The 5438-nt window shown below is 37.9% G+C and overlaps 1 long non-coding RNA gene across 1 annotated transcript in view; it reads left to right on the top strand.

Annotated features, from left to right (window-relative positions):
* The first annotated feature begins 1293 nt into the window (after nt 1–1293).
* Nucleotides 1294–5438, top strand: part of LOC138370964 (uncharacterized) — a 13377-nt gene continuing 9232 nt past the window's right edge. Inside the window, exon 1 of the long non-coding RNA XR_011230278.1 lies at nt 1294–1396. This is a non-coding gene — a long non-coding RNA (uncharacterized lncRNA). The remainder of the gene's footprint in view (nt 1397–5438) is intronic.

The raw sequence follows: 5438 nt of genomic DNA, 5'->3' as shown, positions 1-5438 counted from the left end.
TAAAATTCAATATACTAAGTCCCTGTCAGTTTGGCTTCCGCTCCCAAAAGAGTACCAATGATGCTATTGTTAGTCTGCTTGACTTAATCTTCTCAGCCCTTGACAAAAGTGAGTTTCCAATTGAACTCTTCATCGGCCTGAGAAAGGCCTTTGATACTGTTAACCATAACTACCTCTTACTTAAATTCCACCATTATGGAATCCGTGGCCTTGCCCTAAACTATATCCGATCCTATCTTAGTAACAGACACCAATATGAAGCCATCAATGATATAACCTCTCCCACTCTACCACTTAATTACCGTAAAGGTGCCACAGAGCAGCATCCTAGGACCCTCCTGTTTCTTATATACATCAATGATCTCCCTAATGTCTCTAACATACTTAAACCTATATTGTTGGCTGATGATACTACTCATCTACTCTGACCCCAACCCACTCCTGTTAAATAATGTTGTAAACAATTAATTAAAAAAAGTCTACTTGTGGATGTCAACCAACAAACCTCACACAAAACATAGAAAAGACCTACTATATCTTATTTGGAAACAAATCAACAAATGCAATTCAGCTTCAGATAGATAATGTAAACATTAGCAATAAAAATGATGGAAAGTTTCTTAGCCTATACTTAGACAAGAGACTCAACTTCCGCACCCATATACAACACATAACTAAAAAGGTTTCTAAAACAGTTGGTATACTGTTTAAGATCAGATATTATGTACCCTACTCTGCTCTCCTCTCACTCTATTATGCACTTATCTATCCCTATCATTCTTATGGCGTTTGTGCTTGGGGTTCAACCTCTGCAAACTACCTCAAGCCCATCATCATCCAGTAAAAATCTGCTATCAGGACAATAACTAACTCTACCTTCAGACAACACACAGCTCCCTTGTTCAAATCCTTAAACATGCTAAACAAATTCACTCCATACATTCTCCTGTGTAAATTACGTTTATAAAGCCCTTTTTCTAACTGCAAACCCTGTTCTGAAACTCTTCCTGGACAGATGTAATAGAACACATGGCCACGTCCCCACCAGACATAAATATCTCTTTGATATCCCCAGAGTCAAACTTAATCTATGTAAACACTCTATGTAAATAAAGGGACCTAGTCTATGGAACTCACTCCCTTATAATGATTTGAAAAGCTGTCCAACTTCTGCCATATTCAAAAATAAAACCAAAAAGTACCTGTAGTACTTTTTAAGTACGAGGGAGTAATGCGCAAAGCGTCCCTCACCTGTGACGTCACAGCGTCACCTGACGCCATATCAACACATCGGCCATTTTGTCGTCAGTTCAGTCATGGCGAGGACTAACCCTTCATGCAAACTGCACCTACTATCAAGAAGAAGAAGATTTTGTGTTCCACCGATAGTATTATCGTAAGTAAGCACTTATATTTTATATTTTATTAAATTAATTGATTCTATTTTTCTGTAATAAAGGTCCAAAGGGTTGTTAAGGAACAAGGGTGTAGCGATACCGACGCTCAGTGCGCTCAACTCACACCAAAGTATCACCTGTGTAGCTTCTGTAATTAGTGTTAATTAGTTATGCTATAAGATAATGAAGCGAGTATAAGATTAACTCGCTACAAGGGTACTGTGTTGGGAGGTGAGGGCTGTTACTGGTGTCTGTGGGGATGTGAGGACTTGTACCAACCACTATCACCACCAGTACCTTGTCTTGCATCCTGCTTAGTATTCCTATTGAGATATGAAGTATTATTGCATTCATATAATTATTCATTCATTGTCATTACTATTTTTATGGGCTATGTTCTGTTACCCTAATGCTTTTTACCCCTGGGCATGTCCATTTACTCTCCAGCCCTTCACAAGCCACTGCTGCACCCCCTCCATGCCCATACTTACTGTGCTTATTCTTACAGGACTGCACTGCATTATGTGGTGCTCACTGCCTGGACACCTTGATACATGCATTATAGGGTTCTGGTAGTTGTTCTACTCACCAAGCCCTTCCAAGGCCAGGCTTGACATGTGAGAGCTTGGTCCAACAGGCTGTTGCTTGGACAGGCCCCTCAGGCCCACATATCCACCACAGCCTTGTTTGTCCGGCACTTCAAAATCAAATGTTTATTTACGTAAGGTACATACATATTTTTAGGTAAGGTACTCTTTATTTGGGTAAATTTATCTTCGTAGTATTTAGCTTTGGCTCGTCTAATTATCTTGGATAGCAATAACGAGTAATTCTTTGAGAATTCTTTGGAGACAATTCCTAACCTATACTTCTCCCAACCTATACTTCTTCTCAAGGTCATCTTCACTTCTTGAAGATGTTCAGGTTTTCTCTTGAAGATGTCGACGGTTGTTCCAGCAATACTGTATTTCTTTTATTGCTGAAAACCTGTTTTCAGCCATAAAAAAATAATCCTGAATCCAGAAAAAAATCCCTTTTGTATCGTCTGGAAATTTTCAAATATTGCTGATCAAACCTGAGTCTAAATTATTTGTATATATTATGAATTACAGAGGTCCCAGGACAGGGTTTTTAGGCACTCCACTTACATTTTCCCACTCTGACTTAACCCCCATTTATACAAACTCAGTCTTATCTTTTAGCTAATAATTTATTGTACACACCATACTCAGCCTGTGTAGGGTAGTTTATTGTGCATGTGTAGTATATATATTTGTGTAGTATATTTGGTATATTTAATGCCTCTAACCTCTCCTCATAGTTCTTGTCCTTCAGTTCTGGGAGCCACTTAGTAGCATGTCTTTGCACCTTTTCCAGTTTGTTTATGTGCTTCTTAAGATATGGGCACCATACAACCGCTGCATATTCCAACTTTGGTCTAACAAAAGTCGTGAACAATTTCTTGAGTATTTCGCCATCCATGCATTTAAAAGCTCTGAATATTATCCTTTACCTGCAATTGGTTGTTGCTGTATTTATAGAATATGATTTGTTCTACTTTACATTTGTTTGTTCCTTTTTTTCAAAATTTCTTTCTGCCTCTCTCCTCACTGCCGTGTAGTTGTTTCTCTTTGTATTACTGGTATGTTTGGGGGTTTGGCCTCTTCGTATATTGATTCCATTTTTGTGTCTTTTGGTCTCTGTCCGTCTTGAAATTTCAGTTGAACAAATCCTGTTTCCTAGTTCTGCATCTTTGTTTTGGTATAAATGTTTTTGTTCCTTTATCATATATTTCACAAAATTGACATACTGTGCATTAATTCATCTCAATTACTTCCTTTCCTAACAGCAAGCCTTTCCAGTAAAATTCTTTGAATTCTTTTCTGACTTCTGGCCTAATGTTTGTTTTATCCTAGTGTGTATGATGCCTAGCGTGTGTCTGGTGCCTGTTGTGTTAAACCGAAGATAAATGCATAAGTATAGGTCAGTAATTTCTCCAGCTTTGAAAGGGGCTTTCATTATGCAGCAGTATTCCACTCTAGAGAGCACTAGCGTCTTGAAAACTATCATCATCGGTATAGCATCTCTAGTGTGAAAAGTTCTTGTTATCTATCCTGTCATTTTTCTTGCAGTTGTGACGGCTACTTTATTGTGTTCTTTAAATGTAAGGCCTTCTGACATCAGTACACCCAAATCCTTTACGTTGCTTTTCCGTTCAATGTTATGATTTGACTGAGTTTTGTAAGTGGTTTCCGTTTTTATATTTTTTATTTTTTCCGTAGCGCATGAGCTGAAACTTATGTTCGTTAATCACCATGTTATTTTCTGTAGCCCATAGAAAGACCTGATTTACATCTGATTGGAGGTTTGCCGTGTCCTCTATGTTGCCTACTCTCGTGAAGATTCTAGTGTCATCTGCAAAGGATGATCAAGTACTATAGGTTGTGTCCTTGTCTATGTCCGATATGAGGATGAGAAAAAGTATTGGAGCAAGCACAGTACGCTTGGGGACTGAGCTCTTTACGGTTGATGGTCCAGATTTTATTTTGTTGACTACTACACATTGGGTTCTATTAGTCAGGAAGTTGTATATCCATCTGCCTATTTTTCCGGTAATTCCTTTTGAACGCATTTTATGTGCAATAACACAATGGTCACATTTGTCAAAGGCTTTTTTTTGTCAAAGCGTTTTGTTTGTCTTCCATGGCATCTAGTGCCATGTCAGAGTGGTCCAGCAACTGTGATAGGCAAGAGCGCCCTGTTCTGAAACCATGTTGTCTGGGGTTATGGAGATGCTGTGATTCCATGTATTTTGTGATCTTACTTCTTAGCATTCTCTCAAAGATTTTTATGATGTGCGATGTTAGTGCTATCGGTCTGTAGTTTTTTGCCTCTGCCTTATTTCCTCCTTTATGGGGCGGTGCTATCTCTGCTGTTTTTAGTATGTCAGGGACAATGCCAGTATCTTGGCTTTGTCTCCAAAGAATGTGAAGGGCCTGCGATAACGTTTTTTACAGTTCTTGATGAATATAGAGTTCCAAGAGTCAGGGCCTGGTGCAGAGTGCATAGGCATACTGTCTATGGCTTCTTCAAAATCCAGTGGGGATAGGATCACATCTGATTTATGATTTGATGTTGGTATCATATCCATGAAAAATTCATTTGGGTTATCAATCAGATGGATGGAGAGCTACACTCGTGGTGTCCCATTTTCCCAGCACTCTTTGTCATATAATGCTTTGAAACTTTTGACGGATTTGGCCTCCACCACCTTCTCACCTAACATGTTCCAACCGTTTACCATTCTGTTTGCAAAAGTGAATTGTCTTACATTTCTTCGGCATCTTTGTTTAGTTCGTTTAAATCTATAACCTCTTGTTCTTGAAATTCCAGGTCTCGGGAAATCTTCCCTATCAAGTTTATCAATTCCTGTTACTGTTTTGTACGTAGTGATCATATCTCCTCTTTTCCTTCTGTCTTCTAGTTTGGAATATTTAATGCCTCTAATGTCTCCTCATAAATCCTGCCCTTCAGTTTTGGTATGAATGTTTGTGTGCCTTCATCGTATATTTTGCAAAATATGGAATACATCTCATTTACTTTACTTTAAGAATATGGTTCGATCAATTAAAAACCCTCTTGTTCAAATTGCAAAGAGACTGAAAGAGATGCAGCATGCTCAATGGATTATATATTAGTGATTATTATTAGGATTATATATTAGTGAATCATATTAGTGATTCAATTATTATGGTCATAAAACAATAAACAAATAGTTTTGGTGTTATTACACTCTATTCACAGGTTATATATAAGTATCTGCATGTTTTGTTCACCATTACAAACCACTAAGTTGGTTTGATTTTTGTTGAGATTGTTATTTATGATAAGATTCCTTACGTTATCTGAGAATGAAGCTATGTCGGTATTGGGAAATCTATAGATGGCACTTATAGTCAAGGAGGATTTAAGGGATTTACTGGAGAACTTGGCAAAGGTATATTCACAATAGTCGTCTCTATTACTAATGAGACTATTGCA

The sequence above is a fragment of the Procambarus clarkii genome, chromosome 34, assembly GCF_040958095.1.
Source record: "Procambarus clarkii isolate CNS0578487 chromosome 34, FALCON_Pclarkii_2.0, whole genome shotgun sequence".
Lineage (NCBI taxonomy): Eukaryota > Metazoa > Arthropoda > Malacostraca > Decapoda > Cambaridae > Procambarus > Procambarus clarkii.
This window is presented reverse-complemented; position numbering and strand designations above follow the sequence as displayed.